The 24735-nt window shown below is 43.9% G+C and overlaps 2 long non-coding RNA genes across 2 annotated transcripts; one reads left to right on the forward strand and one right to left on the reverse strand.

The window, feature by feature from the left end:
- Positions 1-19795: 19795 nt before the first annotated feature.
- Positions 19796-20471, reverse strand: LOC125522638. Its single transcript, XR_007289865.1, has 2 exons — positions 20331-20471; positions 19796-20202 (listed from the first exon to the last, which is right to left on the reverse strand). It is a non-coding gene; the product is annotated as an uncharacterized LOC125522638 (long non-coding RNA).
- A 2084-nt stretch (positions 20472-22555) lies between these two features.
- On the forward strand, positions 22556-24063 carry LOC125520246. The gene is made up of 2 exons (XR_007288577.1): positions 22556-23088; positions 23630-24063. It is a non-coding gene; the product is annotated as an uncharacterized LOC125520246 (long non-coding RNA).
- Positions 24064-24735: the final 672 nt, after the last annotated feature.

Here is a 24735-nt window from a genome sequence, read left to right on the forward strand (position 1 = left end):
CCCCCGGGGGGTTCCAGTAACCCCCCGGTACTCCGGTAAAATCCCGATTTCGCCCGGAACGATTCTGATATCCAAATATAGGCTTCCAATATATCGATCTTTATGTCTCGACCATTTCAAGACTCCTCGTCATGTCCATGATCACATCCGGGACTCCGAACAACCTTGGGTACATCAAAATACATAAACTCATAATGAAACTGTCATCGTAACGTTAAGCGTGCGGATCCTACGGTTCGAGAACAATGTAGACACGACCGAGACACGTCTCCGGTCAATAACCAATAGCGGAACCTGGATGCTCATATTGGTTCCTACATATTCTACAAAGATCTTTATCGGTCAGACCGCATAACAACATACGTTGTTCCCTTTGTCATCGGTATGTTACTTGCCCGAGATTCGATCGTCGGTATCTCAATACCTAGTTCAATCTCGTTACCGGCAAGTCTCTTTACTCGTTCCGTAATACATCATCTCACAACTAACTCATTAGTTGCAATGCTTGCAAGGCTTATGTGATGTGCATTACCGAGAGGGCCCAGAGATACCTCTCCGACAATCGGAGTGACAAATCCTAATCTCGAAATACGCCAACCCAACATGTACCTTTGGAGACACCTGTAGAGCACCTTTATAATCACCCAGTTACATTGTGACGTTTGGTAGCACACAAAATGTTCCTCCGGCAAACAGGAGTTGCATAATCTCATAGTCATAGGAACATGTATAAGTCATGAAGAAAGCAATAGCAACATACTAAACGATCGGGTGCTAAGCTAATGGAATGGGTCATGTCAATCAGATCATTCACCTAATGATGTGATCCCGTTAATCAAATAACAACTCTTTGTCCATGGTTAGGAAACATAACCATCTTTGATTAACGAGCTAGTCAAGTAGAGGCATACTAGTGACACTCTGTTTGTCTATGTATTCACACATGTATTATGTTTCCGGTTAATACAATTCTAGCATGAATAATAAACATTTATCATGATATAAGGAAATAAATAATAACTTTATTATTGCCTCTAGGGCATATTTCCTTCAGTCTCCCACTTGCACTAGAGTCAATAATCTAGATTACACAGTAATGATTCTAACACCCATGGAGCCTTGGTGCTGATCATGTTTTGCTCGTGGAAGAGGCTTAGTCAACGGGTCTGCTACATTCAGATCCGTATGTATCTTGCAAATCTCTATGTCTCCCACCTGGACTAGATCCCGGATGGAATTGAAGCGTCTCTTGATGTGCTTGGTTTTCTTGTGAAATCTGGATTCCTTTGCCAAGGCAATTGCACCAGTATTGTCACAAAAGATTTTCATTGGACCCGATGCACTAGGTATGACACCTAGATCGGATATGAACTCCTTCATCCAGACTCCTTCATTTGCTGCTTCTGAAGCAGCTATGTATTCCGCTTCACACGTAGATACCGCCACGATGCTTTGTTTAGAATTGCACCAACCGACAGCTCCACCGTTTAATGTAAACACGTATCCGGTTTGCGATTTAGAATCGTCCGGATCAGTGTCAAAGCTTGCATCAATGTAACCATTTACGATGAGCTCTTTTTCACCTCCATAAATGAGAAACATATCCTTAGTCCTTTTCAGGTATTTCAGGATGTTCTTGACCGTTGTCCAGTGATCCACTCCTGGATTACTTTGGTACCTCCCTGCTAGACTTATAGCAAGGCACACATCAGGTCTGGTACACAGCATTGCATACATGATAGAGCCTATGGCTGAAGCATAGGGAACATCTTTCATTTTCTCTCTATCTTCTGCAGTGGTCGGGCATTGAGTCTTACTCAACTTCACACCTTGTAACACATGCAAGAACCCTTTCTTTGCTTGATCCATTTTGAACTTCTTCAAAACTTTGTCAAGGTATGTGCTTTGTGAAAGTCAATTAAGCGTCTTGATCTATCTCTATAGATCTTAATGCCTAATATGTAAGCAGCTTCACCGAGGTCTTTCATTGAAAAACTCTTATTCAAGTATCCCTTTATGCTATCCAGAAATTCTATATCATTTCCAATTAGTAATATGTCATCCACATATAATATCAGAAATGCTACAGAGCTCCCACTCACTTTCTTGTAAATACAGGATTCTCCAAAAGTCTGTATAAAACCAAATTTTTTGATCACACTATCAAAGCGTTTATTCCAACTCCGAGAGGCTTGCACCAGTCCATAAATGGATCGCTGGAGCTTGCACACTTTGTTAGCTCCCTTTGGATCGACAAAACCTTCTGGTTGCATCATATACAACTCTTCTTCCAGAAATCCATTCAGGAATGCAGTTTTGACATCCATTTGCCAAATTTCATAATCATAAAATGAGGCAATTGCTAACATGATTCGGACAGACTTAAGCATCGCTACGGGTGAGAAGGTCTCATCGTAGTCAATCCCTTGAACTTGTCGAAAACCTTTTGCAACAAGTCGAGCTTTGTAGACAGTAACATTACCGTCAGCGTCAGTCTTCTTCTTGAAGATCCATTTATTCTCAATTGCTTGCCGATCATCGGGCAAGTCAACCAAAGTCCACACTTTGTTCTCATACATGGATCCCATCTCAGATTTCATGGCTTCAAGCCATTTCGCGGAATCTGGGCTCACCATCGCTTCTTCATAGTTCGTACGTTCATCATGATCTAGTAGCATGACTTCCGGAACAGGATTACCGTACCACTCTGGTGCGGATCTTACTCTATTTGATCTACGAGGTTCAGTAGCAACTTGATCTGAAGTTCTATGATCATCATCATTAACTTCCTCACTAATTGGTTTAGGTGTCACAGAAACCGGTTTCTGTGATGTACTACTTTCCAATAAGGGAACAGGTATAGTTACCTCATCAAGTTCTACTTTCCTCCCACTCACTTCTTTCGAGAGAAACTCCTTCTCTAGAAAGGATCCATTTTTAGCAACGAATGTCTTGCCTTCGGATCTGTGATAGAAGGTGTACCCAACAGTCTCCTTTGGGTATCCTATGAAGACACATTTCTCCGATTTGGGTTCAAGCTTATCAGGTTGAAGCTTTTTCACATAAGCATCACAGCCCCAAACTTTAAGAAACGACAACTTTGGTTTCTTGCCAAACCATAGTTCATAAGGCGTCGTCTCAACGGATTTTGATGGTGCCCTATTTAACATGAATGCGGCCGTCTCTAAAGCATAACCCCAAAACGATAGCGGTAAATCTGTAAGAGACATCATAGATCGCACCATATCAAGTAAAGTACGATTACGACGTTCGTACACACCATTACGTTGTGGTGTTCCGGGTGGCGTGAGCTGCGAAACTATTCCGCATTGTTTCAAATGTAGACCAAACTCGTAACTCAAATATTCTCCTCCACGATCAGATTGTAGAAACTTTATTTTCTTGTTACAATGATTTTCAACTTCACTCTGAAATTCTTTGAACTTTTCAAATGTTTCAGACTTATGCTTCATTAAGTAGATATACCCATATCTGCTTAAATCATCTGTGAAGGTGAGAAAATAACGATATCCGCCACGAGCCTCAACATTCATCGGACCACATACATCTGTATGTATGATTTCCAACAAATCTGTTGCTCTCTCCATAGTATCGGAGAACGGCGTTTTAGTCATCTTGCCCATGAGGCACGGTTCGCAAGTACCAAGTGATTCATAATCAAGTGGTTCCAAAAGTCCATCAGTATGGAGTTTCTTCATGCGCTTTACACCGATATGACCTAAACGGCAGTGCCACAAATAAGTTGCACTATCATTATCAACTCTGCATCTTTTGGCTTCAACATTATGAATATGTGTATCACTACTATCGAGATTCATCAAAAATAGACCACTCTTCAAGGGTGCATGACCATAAAAGATATTACTCATATAAATAGAACAACCATTATTCTCTGATTTAAATGAATAACCGTCTCGCATCAAACAAGATCCAGATATAATGTTCATGCTCAATGCTAGCACCAAATAACAATTATTTAGGTCTAATACTAATCCTAAAGGTAGATGTAGAGGTAGCGTGCCGACCGCGATCACATCGACTTTGGAACCATTTCCCACGCGCATCGTCACCTCGTCCTTTGCCAGTGTTCGCTTAATCCGTAGTCCCTATTTCGAGTTGTAAATATTAGCAACAGAACCAGTATCAAATACCCAGGTGTTACTGCGAGCTCTAGTAAGGTACACATCAATAACATGTATATCACATATACCTTTGTTCACCTTGCCATCCTTCTTGTCCGCCAAATACTTGGGGAAGTTCCGCTTCCAGTGACCAGTCTGCTTGTAGTAGAAGCACTCATTTTCAGGCTTAGGTCTAGACTTGGGTTTCTTCTCCTGAGCAGCAACTTGCTTGCTGTTCTTCTTGAAGTTCCCCTTCTTCTTCCCTTTGCCCTTTTTCTTGAAACTAGTGGTCTTGTTGACCATCAACACTTGATGCTCCTTCTTGATTTCTACCTCCACAGCCTTTAGCATTGCGAAGAGCTCGGGAATTGTCTTATCCATCCCTTGCATATTATAGTTCATCACGAAGCTCTTGTAGCTTGGTGGAAGTGATTGGAGAATTCTGTCAATGACGCTATCATCCGGAAGATTAACTCCCAGTTGAATCAAGTGATTACAATACCCAGACATCTTGAGTATATGCTCACTGACAGAACTATTCTCCTCCATCTTGCAGCTATAGAATTTATTGGAGACTTCATATCTCTCAATCCGGGCATTCTGCTGGAATATTAACTTCAACTCCTCGAACATCTCATATGTCCCATGACATTCAAAACGTCGTTGAAGTCCCGGTTCTAAGCCGTAAAGCATGGCACATTGAACTATTGAGTAGTCATCGGCTTTGCTCTGCCAGACGTTCTTAACGTCGTCAGTTGCATCAGCAGTAGGCCTGGCACCCAGCGGTGCTTCCAGGACGTAACTCTTCTGTGCAGCAATGAGGATAATCCTCAAGTTATGGACCCAGTCCGTGTAATTGCTACCATCATCTTTCAACTTTGCTTTCTCAAGGAACGCATTAAAATTCAACGGAACAACAGCACGGGCCATCTATCTACAATCAACATAAACAAGCAAGATACTATCAGGGACTAAGTTCATGATAAATTTAAGTTCAATTAATCATATTACTTAAGAACTCCCACTTAGATAGACATCCCTAATCATCTAAGTGATCACGTGATCCAAATCAACTAAACCATAACCGATCATCACGTGAAATGGAGTAGTTTTCAATGGTGAACATCGCTATGTTGATCATATCTACTATATGATTCACGCTCGACCTTTCGGTCTCAGTGTTCCGAGGCCATATCTGCATATGCTAGGCTCGTCAAGTTTAACCTGAGTATTTTGCGTGTGCAAAACTGGCTTGCACCCGCTGTAGATGGACGTAGAGCTTATCACACCCGATCATCACGTGGTGTCTGGGCACGACGAACTTTGGCAACGGTGCATACTCAGGGAGAACACTTTTTATCTTGAAATTTAGTGAGAGATCATCTTATAATGCTACCGTCAATCAAAGCAAGATAAGATGCATAAAAGATAAACATCACATGCAATCAATATAAGTGATATGATATGGCCATCATCATCTTGTGCTTGTGATCTCCATCTCCGAAGCACCGTCATGATCACCATCGTCACCGGCGCGACACCTTGATCTCCATCGTAGCATCGTTGTCGTCTCGCCAATCTTATGCTTCTACGACTATCGCTACCGCTTAGTGATAAAGTAAAGCATTACAGGGCGATTGCATTGCATACAATAAAGCGACAACCATATGGCTCCTGCCAGTTGCCGATAACTTGGTTACAAAACATGATCATCTCATACAATAAAATTTAGCATCATGCCTTGACCATATCACATCACAACATGCCCTGCAAAAACAAGTTAGACGTCCTCTACTTTGTTTGTTGCAAGTTTTACGTGGCTGCTACGGGCTTAAGCAAGAACCAATCTCACCTACGCATCAAAACCACAACGATAGTTTGTTAAGTTGGTGTTGTTTTAACCTTCGCAAGGATCGGGCGTAGCCATACTCGGTTCAACTAAAGTTGGAGAAACTGACACCCGCCATCCACCTGTGTGCAAAGCACGGCGGTAGAACAAGTCTCGCGTAAGCGTACGCGTAATGTCAGTCCGGGCCGCTTCATCCAACAATACCGCCGAACCAAAGTATGACATGCTGGTAAGCAGTATGACTTATATCGCCCACAACTCACTTGTGTTCTACTCGTGCATATAACATCAAACCATAAAACCTAGGCTCTGATACCGCTGTTGGGGAACGTAGTAATTTCAAAAAAATTCCGACGCACACGCAAGATCATGATGATGCATAGCAACGAGAGGGGAGAGTGTTGTCTACGTACCCTCGTAGACCAAAGCGGAAGCGTTGACGCAACGTAGAGGAAGTAGTCGTACGTCTTCCCGGTCCAACCGATCCAAGCACCGTTACTCCGGCACCTCCAAGTTCTTGGCACACGTTTAGCTCGATGACGCTCCCCGGGCTCCGATCCAGCAAAGCTTCAGGGAGGAGTTTCGTCAGCACGACGGCGTGGTGACGATCTTGATGTTCAACCGTCGCAGGGCTTCGCCTAAGCACCGCTACAATATGACCGAGGTGGAATATGGTGGAGGGGGGCACCACACATGGCTAAGGAACGATCATGAAGATCAACTTGTGTGTTCTAGGGTGCCCCCTTGCCCCCGTATATAAAGGAGCCAAGGGGAGGGGGCGGCCGGCCAAGGAGGGCGCACCAAGAGGGAGTCCTACTGCCTCCCTTCTTTCCAAGTGGGAAAGAGGAGGAAGAGGGAAAGGAAAGGGGGGGCGCCGCCCCCCTCTCCTTGTCCTATTCGGAGTAGGGAGGGGAGGGGCGCGCGGCCACCTCTTGCCTCCTTTCCTCTTCTCCCTTAGGGCCCATGTAGGCCCAATAACCCCCGGGGGGGTTCCGGTAACCCCCCGGTACTCCGGTAAAATCCCGATTTCACCCAGAACGATTCCGATATCCAAATATAGGCTTCCAATATATCGATCTTTATGTCTCGACCATTTCGAGACTCCTCGTCATGTCCATGATCACATCTAGGACTCTGAACAACCTTCGGTACATCAAAATACGTAAACTCATAATGAAACTGTCATCGTAACGTTAAGCGTGCGGACCCTACGGTTCGAGAACAATGTAGGCATGACCGAGACACGTCTCCGGTCAATAACCAATAGCGGAACCTGGATGCTCATATTGGTTCCTACATATTCTACGAAGATCTTTATCGGTCAGACCGCATAACAACATACGTTGTTCCCTTTGTCATCGGTATGTTACTTGCCCGAGATTCGATCGTCGGTATCTCAATACCTAGTTCAATCTCGTTACCGGCAAGTCTCTTTACTCGTTCCATAATACATCATCTCACAACTAACTCATTAGTTGCAATGCTTGCAAGGCTTATGTGATGTGCATTACCGAGAGGGCCCAGAGATACCTCTCCGACAATCGGAGTGACAAATCCTAATCTCGAAATATGCCAACCCAACATGTACCTTTGGAGACACCTGTAGAGCACCTTTATAATCACCCAGTTATGTTGTGACATTTGGTAGCACACAAAGTGTTCCTCCGGCAAACGGGAGTTGCATAATCTCATAGTCATAGGAACATGTATAAGTCATGAAGAAAGCAATAGCAACATACTAAACGATCGGGTGCTAAGCTAATGGAATGGGTCATGTCAATTAGATCATTCACCTAATGATGTGATCCCGTTAATCAAATAACAACTCTTTGTCCATGGTTAGGAAACATAACCATCTTTGATTAACGAGCTAGTCAAGTAGAGGCATACTAGTGACACTCTGTTTGTCTATGTATTCACACATGTATTATGTTTCCGGTTAATACAATTCTAGCATGAATAATAAACATTTATCATGATATAAGGAAATAAATAATAACTTTATTATTGCCTCTAGGGCATATTTCCTTCATCAATGAGTCTCTCAAAGCCATGAGAATTTCCATTGATGAGTGCAAAGAAAGAACCACTAGGATGCATGCTAAGAAAGATTGTTTTATGAGAGCGTGTTCTTCTAGTTTCCATGAAAATAAAGATGAAGATCTAAAAGTTATTGATGTGTCCCGTATTAAATCTTTGTTTTGCAATATGAATCTTGATAATGATGGTACTGAATATGAACCACCTTTACCTAGAAGGCGTTCCAAAAATTCAGAGTCTTTAGATCTTGATGCTAAAATTGTTAAAAGTGGGATTGAAGAGGTCAAAACTTTAAATATCAATGAACCTGCTATTTTGGATTTCAAGGAATTTAATTATGATAATTTCTCTTTGATAGATTGTATTTCCTTGTTGCAATCCATGCTAAGTTCTCCTCATGCTTATAGTCAAAATAAAGCTTTTACTAAACATATCGTTGATGCTTTGATGCAATCTTATGAAGAAAAACTTGTGTTGGAAGTTTCTATCCCTAGAAAACTTTATGATGAGTGGGAACCTACTATTAAAATTAAAATTAAAGATCATGAATGCTATGCTTTGTGTGATTTTGATGCTAGTGTTTCCACGATTCCAAAGACTTTGTGTGATTTGCTAGGTTTCCGTGATTTTGATGATTGCTCTTTAAACTTGCACCTTGTGGATTCCACTATTAAGAAACCTATGGGAAGAATTAATGATGTTCTTACTGTTGCAAATAGGAATTATGTGCCCGTAGATTTTATTGTTCTTGATATAGATTGCAATCCTTCATGTCTTATTATTCTTGGTAGACCTTTCTTTAGAACGATTGGTGCAATTATTGATATGATGGAAGGGAATATTATATTCCAATTTCCATTAAGGAAGGGTATGCAACACTTCCCTAGAAAGAAAATTAAATTACCATATGAATCTATTATGAGAGCACTTATGGATTGCCTACCAAAGATGGCAATACCTAGATCTATCCTCGCTTTCATGCCTAGCTAGGGGCGTTAAACGATAGCGCTTGTTGGGAGGCAACCCAATTTTATTTTTATTCCTTGATTTTTGCTACTGTTTAGTAATAAATAATTTATGTAGCCTCTGTTTTGGTTGTGTTTTTTGTGTGTTTAAGTTCTGTTTGTGCCAAGTAGAACCGTTGGGAAGACTTGGGGAAAGTCTTTTTAATCTTGCTGTAAAAAACAGAAACTTTGGCGCTCACGAGAATTGCTGCCATTTTTATTTGGAAAGGTCTAATTAGTTAATTATTTTTGAATATGATTAATAGATAAATCCTCACGTCCATCAATTTATTTTAGAATTTTTGGGGTTCCAGAAGTTTGCGTTAGCTATAGATTACTACAGACTGTTCTGTTTTTGACAGATTCTATTTTTCGTGTGTTGTTTGCTTATTTTGATGAATCTATGGCCAGTAAATAGTTTATAAACCATAGAGAAGTTGGAATACAGTAGGTTTAACACCAATATAAATAAATAATGAGTTCATTACAGTACCTTGAAGTGGTGTTTTGTTTTCTTTCGCTAACAAAGCTCACGAGATTTTCTACTTTGAGTTTTGTGTTGTGAAGTTTTCAAGTTTTGGGTAAAGATTTGATGGATCATGGAACAAGGAGTGGCAAGAGCCTAAGATTGGGGATGCCCATGGCACCCCAAGATAATCTAAGGACACCTAAAAGCCAAAGCTTGGGGATGCCCCGGAAGGCATCCCCTCTTTCGTCTACTTCCATCGCTAACTTTACTTGGAGCTATATTTTTATAAAGCACATGATATGTGTTTTGCTTGGAGCGTCTTGTATTATTTGAGTCTTTATTTGTTAGTTTGCCACAATCATCCTTGCTTTACACACCTTTTGAGAGAAACACACATGATTCGAAAATTATTAGAATACTCTATGTGCTTCACTTATATCTTTTGAGTTATATAGCTTTTGCTCTAGTGCTTCACTTATATCTTTTAGAGCACGGTGGTGGATTTGTTTTATAGAAACTATTATTATCTCATGCTTCACTTATATTATTTTGAGAGTCTTAAACAGCATGGTAATTTACTTAAACGGGGAAATTAATCCTAATATGCTAGGCATTCAAGTTTATGAAAATTCCTGGCTATGCTCGTTCCCCCAAAGCAACCTTCCATTGCTTATGCAAATTCCCCCGAAGCAATCTTCCATTGCAACCCGATTCTAGCTGGCTATGCTCGTGTCCAGGTTGATGAAGTGGTGGACCAATATTCGGGGCTAGAGCTTGACATTCCTGGAGGTGATGAGGAGCACACACTGGGAGAGGCCAAACATCGTATCATCCTATGGAGAAAGGATTGCATCATCTTTCCAAGGACACTGACGCCGCGTTAGCCGACTCCTCCTCGAAGTCCGCCACCGCATTAGGAGACTCCCGCTCCTCCAAGTCCACCAACGCGTCAGGCCACTCCTCCTCCTCCAAGTCCGGCACAGCGTCAGGCCATTCCTCCTGCTTCAAGTCCGGCACAGTGTCAGGGCACTCCTCCTGCTTTAAGTCCGACACCGCGTTAGGCCCCTCCTCCTCCTTCAAGTCCGGCACAGCGTCAGGCCACTCCTCCTGCTCCAACTCAGCCACGTCAGCCGTCTCCGCCTCCTCAACAATCGTGGAAGAGAGCCTCCGCATCTATGGTGCGTAACGGTATGAGTCGAGGTAGTATAGGAGGTACAGGCGGAGGCAAGCGATTTCAATATGGTCCAAGCCTCACTCATGTTCCTCTGAGGCCTTATGACATGAACAAGGAGCAAATCATAGCCATAGTGAAGGCCCAAGTGGACGCCCATTTTGGACCAAAACCGGCACCACCGCCAAGGGAGAAAGTGCCTGAGGAAAAGATTGACCACTTTATTCGTATGGCTAGAGCACCAGCTCCCGAGCTTGTTGACTCAGACTATGAGCGCCAAGTCAGGAAGGCACATCGAGTACGACTACAGAAAGAGTCAAGCTCGAGATCGAGCCAAGCAGCTGGCAAAAAATGCGGGAAAACCGTTCCCCAGTTGGGAGAACAGGCGGCGCAATCGATCCCCCTGCTTGTTGTGCCAACACATGAGAGTACCGGCGCCCCATGTGGGCAAACCATTCCCCAGCTGGGCAATCAGCTGGTAATAACCGACGAGCATAGAAGCCAGGCTAAAATGCTCGGTATCACTATTGGACAACTCCTCGAGATTGAGCCCATGTCTCCGCTTAGAGAGGAGGACATAAAACGGAAATATGTCCGCGGCAAACCTTTGTTCGAGCCCGAGGAGGTCAAGAAACTCCCAACAAGAATGTATGAATTGCATGATAGGTACATGAAAATTACCAAGAGTTCCAATTGAGAGTCCCTCTTGGTGAATGTCAAGGAGGAGCATTACTTCCATGGGCTAGCTATCTCCGTTGAGTATTCAGAACTATTTTAGTTATTCAATCAAGATGCACTCGACAAATCTATCATCAGTTGCTATTGTCTGTAAGTGATTTCTTTCTGTAATTTAAGTCTCAAGCTAGCTGTAGTGCTCATTGATTGATCATTACCTGTAATTATCCTCACTATATTTTTTATGTGGTATTATGCAGGATGAAGATGTATGAAATGAAAAAAGCCGGACACTATGGCTTTGGGTTCATTGACTCAAATTCTGTTAATGAAGACACATGGAAATACAAATGGTATAAAGCAGATGTAGAGAAAAACATGCTAGAGTTCTTCAAGCACCTCAATACCAATGAAGATATACTACTTCCTTACAACTTCAAGTGAGTCACACTGTTTTGTACTACAAATTTTGTTTTTTGCTTACTAGCTAGCTAGATGTTCATAATTAAGTGTATAGGGTTCAAGGTAGTTGATTAGTGTTATGCACATGCCCCCTTAATTAAGAAATGCAAACGTGTGCGCATGTAGATATCACTGGATCTTGTTAATCATTAAAGTTGAAGAAGGAACAGTTGAAGTACTGGACTCACTACTTAAAAAAGAAAGTGACTTCACCATCTTGAAGGGAATAGTCGACAGGTAATTTCAATCATTATTAACTATATCTCGGCCTTTTTAGTTCGGCATTTCCTGATATCAACTATTTAATAACCCCTTTATTCATTTTCTTTGCCGGCAGACATGGCTTGGGGAAAGTTCATCAAGGTAACTCCAGGCAAATGGCGAGAAAAGCTGTTTTGGTTTCGACCCAAGGTAAGTAATTAAGTAGTACTAGCTAGCTACCATCTCTTTAATTCTTGTTTCACTACGATTAATTAATTTTCATGCTTGATTAATTATTATCTGATTAAATTCCATTCTCATAAAGTCCCTGAAGCAGGCGTCGGGGACTGATCTGTGTGCATACTACGTTTGCGAGAACATTCGCATGATGGTGTTCGAAAGGAGCAAATCTGATAGACAGGAATGCGTACGTTTGCCAGAACACTATTCACAGTATTTACATGATTATTGATATCTAGTCACACACGTAATACACATGCATATTGATCTCCTTCTTAATAGTTCATAGACGTGCAGGGGCAGCTCATACCAACGAAGCGCATACTAGCAATTCAAGAGGAAAAAGCGGGATTTTTGCTCGACCAGGTCATAGATCCCAAAGGAGAATACCATTACCCGCTACTGCCCCCATGAACCACTCCCAATTGTCATTGTGCTCCGAAGGCACTAAGGCAACATGTATGAACCCGACCTTCGGGCTATCTTCGCAACCGTGGCTTCCCCGCGAATTATTCTGGTTAGTCGTGTTCTATATGATGTTAGTGTAATCTAGAAAAGTTTTTAGCAACTAAATACCGGTTTTAAATAGGAATCTCGCTCGTTGGCGGATTTTGTTCTCGGGTCGTGATGAAATTGCGTTTTTCGCAATTTTATTGCCTGAGTTGTTCGACCTGAACTTCTCGCAGTGCTAGGTTGAACTTCCGCCAACATTGCCCAAACGGAGCTTGCGATATACCGTTGGAAAGCTATGGACACCAGTATCATGACCCAAGTTAATTTTTTAGTAAATGTAAGCGGTTTAAGAGCAGTTTTGAAAACCGTTTTTCTTCATACAAAAAATGTGAATCGTATTTTCGATCACATTTCTAAACCGTTTATCGGAATGAGGCAAATAATATGGCCTTGGAAAGCTGCTGCGAAACCGCTCCTTCCACATGTTGAAAGTTTTCTCTAATTCCCCACGGTTAAAGAGTAATTTGGAAAATCGTAAACTTTCGCAAACCGAACAGCCGAGTTCGTATTTTTGATGTCATTTCTAAACGGCTAATCCAATTGAGGCACATGATATGGCGTTGGAAAGCTTATGAAAATGCGCTACTTTTTCATGTAGAAAGTTTTTTCTAATTTTGAATAGTTTAATATTAATTTAGAAAACAACACAAGTTTCACCGAGTTCGTATTTTCGATCTATTTTTTTAACCGTACATCCGAATGCAGCAAATGATACGGCGTTGGATAGCTTGAGGAAATGCGAAACGTTTTGGTATATATTGCTTCTCCCAATTCCTTACTGTTTTAAGTCAATTTTAAAAATGGCTAAAAACGTATTTTTGCCGTAATTTCTACAAACTTTATCAAAATGGTGCAAATAATATACTGTTGAAAAGCTAAGGAAAATGCGAAACATTTTCATGTTGATCGTTTTCTGTGATTCCTAGCCGTTTTCAAGTAACTTCGAAAATGGCAAGATCATTCGTTATGCCTTTATTGCGAAACAGATTTTTCAAAAATGCACCACGTAAAGAACTTGAACTTCTCGGCATGTCTACTTGAACTTCACTATGTTTTTCACGTGCTTTTTTGCTCGTACCTCTCCATCCACTTACCGGAATTGAGCAAGTGATATACCTACGGAAAGCTACTATAAACACGCAATTTTCCCATGTTGGTCATTTTTTCATACTCGCGGCGGTTTTAAAAGTTTTTCATCTAAAATTCATTAAGTATAGTAGTTGAACTTCTTGTTGTTTTGACGTTGAACTTCTGTGACGTATTCTCATTTGTAATTTTCTCATCCATTGGTCAGTGTTATATAGATGATATTCCTTTTTGTACAAACCTTTTTCATAATAATTTTTTTAACTTTCTCCGACTGAGGACTTGAACTTACACAAATGATATTCCTGTCGTTTTTGAAGTAAATTAGAAAATGACGAGATCATGATTTCTGGCTTCATCGCGAATGGAAATGCACTGCGTGAAATAGTTGAACTTCTCAGGCATGTCTGTTTGAACTTCACTCTGTTTCTGAGATGATGTTTTTTGCCCGTAACTCCCAAACCACTTACCAGAATTGAGCAAATGATATACCGATGAAAAGCTGTTGAAAACACGCAACTTTTTCGTGTCGTTCAGTTTTTCATACTCGCGACGGTTCAAAATATTTTTTAAATGCTTAAAAATGTGTTTTTAACTGTATACATAAAACTTTTAGACCATTCATCGGAATATACCGTTCGAAAGCTTATGAATATGAGCATATTTTTCATATAGACACACGTTACAAAATTTTGTCGCTTAAGAGCAGTTTTAAATATGGCAAAAACAACATTGTTTTTTGCCTGTTTTTTACATGTAACAGAAGGTTGGACGTCTCACACTAGAGATCTTAAACTTCATCGGGAGGAGCACGTGAACTTCTTGCAACAAACCTTTTAAGCTCTTTGTTTTCTATTCATATTTTCTTACGTGAAATGCATTCCGTGTAGTAGTTGAAGTTCCCGCTGATTTCACCTTGAACTTCTGTCATGTATTTTTGTTCAACCTCTCTCACAAGAATTTTTGAATTTCTTGGGCCGAGCACTTGAACTTCTAGCAACAAAACTTTTAGCCTTTGCTTTTTCATTCTTTTTTCATACAAAAGCACACCGTGTAGTACGTGAACTTCTGGCAGTTATCAATCTGAACTTCTCTCGATTACACGAAAATATGTGAGTTTTTTATCGACATTGAACCACTCTACTTCGCAACGAGATAGAGGGGCGGGCTTCGTTGGGGATGGAGGAGACAGGAGCGCGGGCAAAGGGGCATGCATCGCTGGTGTAGTCCGCGGGAGCTCTCCTCGCTGGGGTAGCCAGATCCCTGGGTAGCTGCTGGGGGAGGTGAGGGCGGCCACGTGCTGAAGGAGGCGGGGGTGGCCTGGCGCCGGAGGAGGCGGGGGGGCGCACCGGAAAGGCGGATGAGGCAATTCTTGTTATTTTATTTTTGAACTTCTTGTTTTCATTCATTAATAATGAGGAAACTCTGAGTTTTCTATAATCATCAAACTTCTCCTCTTTTTAATATGGACTTCCTGGTTTTATTTCTTAATCTTTTTTACGAAATTTTTGAAGTGCTCTATGTTTAAAAGTTGAACTTCTTGTTTATTTAATTTTTGAACTTCTTGTGTCCATTCTTTTATAACGAGGAAAATTTGAGCTTCAAAATGCACACCGTGTAGTACGCTTTGCTATTTAAACATGAACTATTTTATTTTATTTTATTTGAAACGGTGATAAGTTGTTTTTATTTCTTTAATAAACTTCAGACTTACCTATTTTAAAATTTGGACTTCATAGTTTTTTTATGTGTTCTCCTATTTTTTTATTTTTGGATACCCAATGTGTATGTTTTGCCATAAGCGAACATTTTGAACTATCTGAGACAGAGAATATGAACTTCGCATCGACATTTTTTGTCTTCAAGAAATGCTCTCTTTGTTGCTTTTTAATTTTGAACTTCTATGCGCTACTTTTTGGTAACAATTTCATGAAGGAAAGCTCCTACATAATTTCTTGCGTGTGAGAGAAACTAGTTGGAGAAACAAACCAGCACATGATACCTTTTTTATTGTAAAGAGCAGAGAATACTTTTTTATCATGTCTTTCAAATTTGAACCTCGCTAAAAGAATATTGTATTCAATGTTTTTTAGTGTTTCCATATTGGTTGAAGTCGTTGCTTTCTCAAAATTGAACTTCCTATTTCTGTACTCCATGAACACAAAAAACTAACACTATAAAACTAATATGGAAAACAAGCATGACAAAAAGTAGTTTTTTAATTCAGTGTAATCCGCGCGCATACGCACACGCACAACACATCCACAACTTATTTTTGGGCTGACATGAAATGAAAACATTTTTTAGTCTCATGGGCATATGGGCAACACACATGGCCAACTATTTTGTGTTTTTGTAGCAAACAGAAACATGTGCTCCGAAAACTCTCTTAGGCTCAGACTTTCAATTCTCACCATGCATTTCTAGCCACTTGCAGCTGTGTTGTCGCTGCCATTATTACTTGACCTGCCATGTCAATTTTAGTCGACCTGCCATGGATGCTCTACAGCCACGAGATGGTGATTAATAGCAGCATCAGCGGCAGTAGAACTCGCCGGTCGAGAAGCTCGCCAATGTTGTGCTCGACAAATGGAAGAGGGAATGAGAGGAAGGAGGCCATCATCTACGCGCTTTGCTCGAGGATGATGGAGCTGCCGGAGTAACACCACTCCCACGCGTGAGTATCCGTCAGATCTGGCGGGTTGCGGCTATTGGAGGCGTCTAGAGACTGGCTGTGCTCAAGGAAGGAGTTGCAGGAGGAGCACCACCTCCCCGCATGAGCTAGCGGTGGATTGCAACGGCAACTAGCAGCGGCAACTAACAGCGGCAATTAGCAGCGGACTGCAGAGGCAGTTGTAGCTAGCAGCGGACGGTGGCAGCCATACCATGCACCTGCAGCAAAAATATAGAAGTTCAGAGGATGTTCTATTCCCTATCAGTAGTAGCAAAAGTTCACAAACCAAACAGACAACAAGAAAGGAATGCCTCATCGAGAAAAATTAACCTAACATGTAGCACCGCATCTCATGGCCACGGTCGTTGCAATCGCAGGGTTTCTTGTAGCGGTGACGGACGGGGCAGCGTCGTTTGGGGGATGCCACGAAGAGAAAGTAATGATGTTAGCAAAGAAAGATTGGATAAATTAAGGTATGTCATTTAGGAACATGAATGAAAGTTTGCTTTTGCATAATTGCTCTAACAAAACCAATTTCATCATTTCTGGTACCTAATTTTTGCAATGCAGGTTGAGTTTTCAGTAACCATCCAAGAAACAAAGTAGTACCTCAATTCTCTGTAGCTCAAGTTCCACAAATCACCAGTCCCCTGTATTTCCAGTGCAAGTGCACATTTTTTGATTAAGACATCAAAAACTCATCTTCTTAACCTGAAATTGGAGAGGGAAATAAGACAAACGGTTGTATATGAATTCCAAACATAACTGGACCACTACTAGCTAGTGACCAAGCATATGGCCATGAAGAATTAACAGTTGATCAAACAGCCACATGCTCTACCTTGCTATGTTTTTCACTCCCTTGATATCAAGTACACAACAGTTCAAGATGAATATAGAGTGAAGAATAATACATCAGTTTCTAACGAACAAGAAGTAATTCACCTCTGTTTGTGCCAGCAGCCGCGCTTGCTTCCGGGAGCGAGGAGCTGTACTTTTAGGGTTGTTGCAGCGTGATCCAGGCACGGCAGATTTGAACGCTGTGATGTGGCGGCGACGAACGGCATGGCGTTGGAGCTCCAGCGGGAGGAGGCGGATGGGGAGGCCAGCGAGCTGCATCCAGGATCCATGACGCCCAGCCAAGCAGGGCAGTGCGCCACCACAGCGGCGGCTGGATGTTGACGGAGTGCCTGACTGGGAGCACATGCTACAGAGGCCCACTTGATTGGGGCGACATGGGACAGTTTGACGGAACTCCAGGTGTTGGCGGTGGAACGGGGAGGGGCCGTCGGATCTCACCGGATCCATAGCCGGGGCGGCGCATCCGTAGAGTGCTGGCGGTGGCCCAGAGGCGCCATCCTTTGGCCGGGATCCGCAGAAGATGTGCGCCGGCATCGCAGGTTGGCGGCGGGGCGGGGCGGCGACGGCGTCTCCAGTTGGTGGCGGGGCAGGGCGGCGGCGACGTCTCCGGTTGGTGGCGGTGCGGCGGCGGCGGCGTCTCTAGTTGGTGGCGGGGCGGGGCGGTGATGTCTTCTCCGATTGGGGGCAGGGTGGCGATGGGATCGAGAAGCTGGTGGGCAGTTCAGGGGATCGTGGGTGGTCTTTTCCTTTTTTTTATTTTGCTGTCGATTCGGAGGAGTTCGGGAGCATCCCGTCAGCGCTATATACGGCCGGTCTATTCTGCTAATATTAGCAGAATAACTATTCTGATAACACTTCCGCACTGTTTGCTCAACGCGATGACACTGCAATTTTAGTAGCAGAGGTACTGCAATACACAGACTAATGAACTTCGTGTCAAAAAAAATAGCACGTCGTGTTTTTTTGTACTGTTTTGCTCTAGTTTTTTAACTGTTTATTGGAACGACATGTGTAATATACCGTTGAGAAGCTATGTATTAGGCGCAACTTCGCCATGTTGAACACATTTCGAGATTCATCATATTTTAAGAGGAGTTTCAAAAATGATGTGGCTCATGACGAGTGGCAATGAGCGTTTTTTTGCATTTTTTTCTAAACTGCTCGTCAAAATGAATCAAATGATACACCGTTGGAAAGATATCGTCGAGGCGCATCCTTTTCATATATATTATTTTCTCTAATTCGTTATGGTTTAAGAGCGGTTTCAAATTTACTAAATCGCGGAATTCTGTTTTTCCAATTTTTTAAAAAATTTGGTACTGTTTTTACTCTAGTTTTTTAACCGTTTGTCGAAACGAGGCGTGTAATATACCGTTCAAAAGCTATGGACAAGGCGCAACTTCCATATGTTGAAATGTTTTTGAGATTTCTTACAGTTTTAAGTTAATTTCGAAAATCGTGCGGCAGACGACGAATGACAGCAGCCGTTTTTCACGAATTTTTTACAAACCGCTGGTCGGAATGAATCAAACGATACGTCGTTGGAAAGATATCGATGAGGCGCAACTTTTTCATGTAGAACACTCTCTCTAATTCTTTACGATTTAAGAGGAATTTCGAATTTACCAAAATGCGGACACTCCATTTTTTCGCGACACCAAAATCGTCGTTTGTACTGCATCAGACAACAAAACACACTGCTTTCGACTAAAAGCAGCACTTCATCAGACGGACAAGTGCACTGCATCATTTCTTTTTTTGTGGGACAAATTTTCCCAAACGAGGTAGCAAACCACACTTCTTTAGACTAAAACCCGCACTTCACCAGACGGGCAAGTGCACTGCATGATTTCTTTTTTGTGGGACGTAAATTTTCCCAAACAAGGTACCAAACCACACTTCTTTAGACTAAAACCCGCACTTCATCAGACGGGCAAGTGCACTGCATGATTTTTTTTTGCGGGACGTAAATTTTCCCAAACGAGGTGGAGTATACTTCATGTGTCAAGTGTTGGTGAACCACAATCCTATAAAAAGTGAACCTCGAGGCTACCGTAAACGGGCCGCGACACTACCAAAAGTGAAGCGCCCGCATGGCCTGAGCGAGTGAACTACATCTAATAGAAGCGAGCTTTTTTAGATGTTTTTGTTTTCTGTTTACCAAATGAACCACGAAGGTTTTTATAGCAAACTGCATGAGATTACAAAGTGAGCTTCAAAAATTTACATACCAGACACTTTTTCTGTTTACCAAGTTAGTGCCTCTAATGTTTTTGTTCTGATGGGAATTATTTTTCCTCTTTTCTCCATTAAGTGAAGCACCAACCAGCACAAAATTAACCAGACACCTTTTTACAAATAAAAAATACCTAAAAACTTCACAGACGAACCGCGCGAGCTGCAAGCACTACACCAACGGACTACATCTTTTTTATAATTTTTTACATTTTCTCTCTAACACATTCAAGAAGAAAGTGAACTTAAAAAAATGATCCTTTTTCTTCTGTAGTTTCCCGGCGAACTGAACGTCGACACACACACACACACACGACCTGCATGCATCGTGCACATGGGCTGCAAACAAACCGCACGCGCCGCGTACAGGAACTACACGAGCTACCTCGCCGCCGCCCGTACTGCATGCTTGCGCCACAACAGACTGCACGGGCCTTCAGCACCGATTAATTCAACATCAACCCAAAAAGAACTGCAGCATGCAGGGTGTCACCGGCTCGTGGTGGCCGCTGGGCCGCCAAGGGGAGGGGGCGAACTGCAGGTGGTCTGTCGAAAGCACTGACGATGTGGACGAAGTGGCCTGCATTTGAACAAAAAAACACCGGACGAAGTGAGCTGCACTGCTGGACGTATTGCACTGTGTTGTAGACAGAGTCGATAGCCACCAAAATGAACAACAGTGTGGAGGGGGCATCGACGGCGAACTACATGGGTGAGGAGGGAGAGCTGCAGCGCCCAGCTGAACTCCGCGGTCGACATAGCCGTGCTTGTAGGAGGCCGTCGAGGCGCGAGGTTGGACGGCCGGAGATGCACGTAGAGGCGCCGATGCGGGGCAGCAGGCTAGGCACCCACGCCCACGGTGGTAGTACCACCCGTAGGTTGAAGAAGAGGGTGTAGAGCTAGCCGCGTACAGGGCAGGCATCGGCGCCGCAGCGTGCAACCACTAAACTGCAACGAGCCGGGAAAGAGGAAAGTGGGAGATTCTGGATCCTATGGAAGATGCGGCCCCGATGCAGTCGTGTCTTGAGGACGATGGGATTCGGGGTCGACTCCATGGATCCGGCCGCGGCTCGGCACCTCCGGCGCGCGCCTGACGGATCTGGGCGGGGGTGGTGGTTGCTGGGGCCCTGCTCGGCTGAATACGGAAAGGAGGACGGAGGTAGCAGGAGGCGGCACATCGGGGCGTGGTTGTGCAGGAGGCGTGCAGCAGCAGTGGTGGGCCGCAAGGAGGTGGGGTGGGCACGGTGGGGGAGAAAGGTGGATGGAGTTGAGGCGTGGCAGCGCGCCGCCGGGGAGAAAGGTGGGGGTGGGGGTGGGCGCGGCGGGGCACCGCCCGGGGTTGGATGCAGGTAGGGCGGGGGGAGGTGAGGTGTAGATGGAGGGGGCGCTACGCAGTGGGGGTGGGTTGCACGGGGAGGAAGAAGGTGGGAGGTGGGGTGTTTTCACCTGTTGCCTATGTGGCTACGTAGTTCGTTTGGTTTGCGGTACGGGAGTCAGGTGAACAGAAGGGAGTAAAATCGTCGCGTTCTGAAATTATGTCAGAGAGTTGAGACATTTCTTCAATACTTGATAGGAACTCAAGCAGACTTTAATAAATGGCGTTCAGATAAATTTGTATACAACATAATAGGCCATTGCTAACTTATCAAAACTCAAAGCATGGAGGTCGGCAGTATAAGCATTAATCGTCGATGGCCTTGCCTGATTTGCATAATTACGTGGGGTGCACATATGAAATAATTGGAGTAAAGAAAACTCACATATAAAAAAGACATCTGCCCTGCACCCAGATTGATGCGAGTGATTTCAAGTAAGGTCAATAAGTAGTGTACATGCTTACATCAACTGTGATTCAGTAAAGTAGTGTGGGCACTTGAGTGTCAGTCCATAGAGGTGCCTTCTTGAGGGTGAGCCTGCCTCTTCACACGCAACAGCGGCAGTCACTGAGGGCTGGGGCGTACTGTGTCAACGCCGATTGAGGCAAAAACAACACCATATCCTCCACCTTCATCCACATTAGCTTGAACGCTGAACTGCAAGTTTGCGGATTAAAATTTGGGAAAGTTCCCAGGCATGTCGTTCTTTTCCCTGTCGAAAATTTTGTGAGTATTCACAGGCAAGTCGTTCTCTTCCCTACCAAAAAGAGGTCCAGCTTGGGAATCTTGGAGGAACTAACCTTCCCAGGTGCGCCGGAACGGAGACAGTAGAGGGGAGGACGAAATTCAAGTCAACACCATAGGCGATGCCCATTGGCAATGGGACCGTAGGCCAAGAGAATCCAGGGGAGCCCCCGGAGGCAAGGCCGACAGGCAGTCGTGCTCGTGCCGAAGCCTGACAGTCGTCGGAGGTGAGGCGGATCAGTGGTCGTGCTGGAGCTAGGAGTCAGAGGCGAGGCGGACTTGCGTTCCTGCCCGAGCAGAAGAGTCACCGGATGCAGGTTGTAGGATATTCAAAGCGAGGGGAGCGCCCTCCTGCAGAGATCACCGCCACAACCTCATGGAAAGGATTGGTTTTCATTTTTTTCAATGGAGAGAGGGCTCGATGGGATACTTGAGAGAGACGGTCGAGATCACGTCAGTTATATGGAGCACAGGGCCCAGGTGAGAGACGAAGGGGCCTATGGATAGTGGATGGACGATGGAATGCGGAAAGGCCCTCTGTTCGTCTTCGACTTACAGTTCGTGTCATGCAGCATGGTTGAAATTACTAATGGAAGGTTACAGAGAGGAGGAAAACATTTGTACATGTAGGACCTATTGGATGACGTGAATAGGTTGCATGTTTAGATAAATAGGTTAATGAGATGAATCTCTTAAGTATATATTTCTTATTCCGCTAACACGCCATCGGAATACCCCGAACTAGCACGCGCGTGCCAGAACCCCACTGAACTGTAAATACCCACCCCAGGCACCCACCCCGATCCCACCAAACCCACCTTCTTCCCCTGTCGAGCCCCCACCCACCTCTCCCGACCGCAACCCACACCTATGCGCGACCACCCTCCGTCCCCATCCCCACAAGCACGTCGCTCCGGCGTGGCTCGGGCGCTAGATCCCGAGCGACCGCGCCCCCTGGCACCCCTCTCATCCTTCATCTGCCCCCCGCGCCCCCAAACTTGCTCCAACGCTACCGGAAGCCACGACCGCCTCCCGTGCGCCGCCGACCTGCCATGACACCGGATCCGGCCCCCACACAACATGTTCTTCCTCCACCACATGCCTACTGCCTTGATCTGGACCTGACGACGGGCTCCTCCCTCCAGCTCCTCTCCGATAGAGCATCGGGCTGGGTCCTCGTCGTGGCCCCGCTCAGATCCGGGGATGGCCGGCGGCCTCCCATGGGCTTCCCCCTTCTCAGTCTCCTCTCTGACAAGCAGCGTGCCCCGAGACGACTCCTCGACTTCATCTCCCTAGAGCTCGCCCTGACCCACGCATCCGACGTCCTTGAAGTCGTTGTTTGTCAGGTGAGCAACAGCTCCACCGTGACCCCTTTCCACCTGCTACTCTCTCCTCTCTATCACCGTGACCCCTGTCCCTCGAGTAGCAACGGGACTCCAGGCCCGATCTGGGACTCGTCTGCGCGTCGCCGCTATCTGGCTACCAGAGTTCAACACCATCCCGCCCTCCTCTACCGTGTGCAGTGCACACCTGCCCGCACTGCAAGTCCTCCACCTTTTGCGCCATCATCCGCGGTGTAGTCCACACGGCCGGAGTATGTTGCAGCCTACATCTATAGCGGGGGCAGCTCGCGGCCCGTCGACGTGCAGTTTTGGCAGCAGTTGTTTGCAGGACTGTTTCTGCTGTTTTGCAGAGCTTGGATTTTTATTTGGACCCCCTTTCATTTGAGTGCAGCTCGCTTCGTCCGCGTCCGCGGTGAACCTCATTTTAGAAAAAGAAAAAAAAGTAGCAACTTGATGAAAATCGCTGCAATTCATTGTGGGGTGTGTGGTTATTCTGTTTGTATAAAAACAACTATGGACGAGGTTCACTTTTTATTCTTTGCAGGCCGCAATTATCCAAATGGGAGGAAGATCCTGAGGGTGTTAGTAGAAAAGGAAGTGCACTCGATGAACACTAGCGGCCCAGTTGTTTGTGGTTCGCTCGCTATGTAAAAAGTGAAGTTTATTTGTAATGATGCTTCTGGTTTGTTCGATATGTAATAGAAATTTTAGGCACATGCAGTACACTACATTCATCCCACGCAGCTCAGAACAATCACACACAAAAAACAGTGGGAAAAAGTGCAGCCCCTTGGTGGTTCAATTTGTAAAAAAAGAGAAAGAAATCCCCACGGGAGGTTCACTTCTTTCTCTGATGCAATTTGTTTTGTTTATGGGATGATTGGAAAAAGTAATTCACTTCAATTTGTGTAGCAACTCATAACCCTATGTATGAAGTGCAATTTGTTTCGTGTGTTTTTAAAAAATCAATTGATTACATCAACACATGCAATGCGTTTGGTCCTCGGATGTGGTTCACTTTTGAGAGTTATGATGTTCAGTAGCACAAAGCGTTGAAGTGTGAAAAAATTAGCTAAACAAAAAATAGTAATGTTGTTCACTTCCATGTATGTCGAGGTTCATTTGCACTCGTCTTTGCGGTCTACTCTCGTCCATAATTTTTTTTAAAAAAAACAAAAACTCGTTCGAGAAAATTTACATCGAACAAAAAAAATCATGAAGTTCACTTGACTGTCTGTTGAAGTGTGGTTTTCCATCTGAAGAAGTGCGTTCTTTTGTCGTTCATAAAAAAAATGACAACAAAAACTTACAAAAGCTCATTTGAGAAAATTTAAGCCTGACAAGAAAATCATGAAGTTCGCTTGACTCTCTGATGAAGTGCAGTTTTCCGTCCGAAGCAGTGCGTTCTTTTGTATTTCATAAAAATGATAACAAAAACTCACAAAAGCTCATCTAAGAAAATTTAAGCCTGGCAAGAAAATCATGAAGTTCGCTTGACTCTCTGATGCAGTGCCGTTTTCCGTCCGAAGCAGTGCGTTCTTCTGTATTTCATAAAAAATGATAACAAAAACTCACAAAAAGTTCATCTGAGAAAATTTACGCCCGACAAGACAAATCATGAAGTTCGCTTGACTATCTGATGCAGTGTGG

Source organism: Triticum urartu, chromosome 7 (assembly GCF_003073215.2).
Source record: "Triticum urartu cultivar G1812 chromosome 7, Tu2.1, whole genome shotgun sequence".
NCBI classification, from domain to species: domain Eukaryota; kingdom Viridiplantae; phylum Streptophyta; class Magnoliopsida; order Poales; family Poaceae; genus Triticum; species Triticum urartu.